This window comes from Babylonia areolata, chromosome 20 (genome assembly GCF_041734735.1).
Source record: "Babylonia areolata isolate BAREFJ2019XMU chromosome 20, ASM4173473v1, whole genome shotgun sequence".
In the NCBI taxonomy this organism is placed as follows: Eukaryota; Metazoa; Mollusca; class Gastropoda; order Neogastropoda; family Buccinidae; genus Babylonia; species Babylonia areolata.
In genome coordinates, this window is record NC_134895.1 from 10,737,427 (window position 1) to 10,739,054 (window position 1,628).

Sequence of the window (1,628 nt, forward strand, 5' to 3'; positions counted from 1 at the left end):
AATTTTTCGGCTTTATCTGTTGATGAGCATTTGTCTTTTTAAATGTTATTATTATCTTACTGAATATTCTCCTTTTTATAATGATTGAAACGTACACATACGCGCGCGCGCGTGTTCGCGCACACACGCTCAACACGCAGGCACACACACGCGTGCGCGCGCGTGCGCACACACAAAACGATGCATGCACACGCACGGACACACACGCAGCACACACACAGTTGTTACACTCTGAATCATAATGTAATAGTATCTTACCCACATGTTTTTCTTTTTACATAATAATTGATGTGTGCATGGTGATAAGTGAAGGGTGTGTCAGTATTTTTTGTTGACGGGCATTTTATTTTAAGTGAGCCTAAAGAAAATTTTCTGTTTTTGGTTGAAGCAGATAATAAAGTATTTTGAATTGAATTGAATTGAACTGAATTGAACTGAATTGAATGGGGAACGGAAAAGGTCCGATTCGCCTGTTACTGTTTCTATCGCCTTCTCTTTTAGTTTTGGTGCTGCCACTTGATAGTTTGTTTGTTTGACCTTTGTTTTACAATACACATTACAACACACTACAAACTTTATTGTCTATACTTTGGTACAGAGATTTTCTTTTTGGCAGCAGCACGTGTCCAACATAAAAAGAAAACAACAAACAAATAAAATGATTGAAAAGTAAAAAAAAAAAGATGATTTAAATGGCACCAAATGGAAATATACAGATTACTGAAATTTACGTGCCTCTCCATTTCATTCAGCCAAGCCGCATTACACATCTTCCCACATCACACGCACACACACACGCACACACATACTGACACCCACACACGCGCGCACGCGAGCACGCGCACACCCACATCGCAACTGGGAAAAGGCGAATCAGGATGACCCTAGGAGGATCAGAGAGCGGAGGGGGCGGGGTGTGGTGTGTGTGTGTGTGGTGGTGGTGGTTGTTGGGGGTGGGGGTGGGGTATCCTTTCAGTGGCATACTCACACTGCGCAACATCCTGCAATATCCGCAAAACATCCTTCTCTGGTGTCCTAACAAGCAGGGGAAGAGAGAGAGAGAGAGAGAGAGAGAGAGAGAGAGACAGACAGACAGACAGACAGACAGAAAGAGACAGAGGCAGACAGACAGACAGGCGGAGAGAGAGAGAGAGAGAGAGAGAGAGAGAGAGAGAGAGAGAGAGAGAGAGAGAGAGAGAGAGACAGACAGACAGACAGACAGACAGACAGAGACAGACAGACACACACAAAGAGAGAGAGAGAGAGAGAGAGAGAGAGAGAGAGAGAGAGAGAGACAAACAGACAGACAGACAGATGGACAGGCAAGACAGTGAGACACACACACACACACACACACACACACACACACACACACACACACACACATCAAGCACCAAACACCAGATGGTCAACAAAAGGTTTTTCTTTATTTCAGTCAACTACTACACTCGTCCACACACGTACAGAGCAGGACACAAAACACGAAACACAAACCCCCCAACACCCTTGTGGCGTTGAAGGGAACCACATTACTTCAATCTACGTCAACGTATTGTTGATTTATTATTTTCACTAGCTACCCTTTCTCAACTACACAGCTTATTACATAGCAATCCCCATCAACTTAT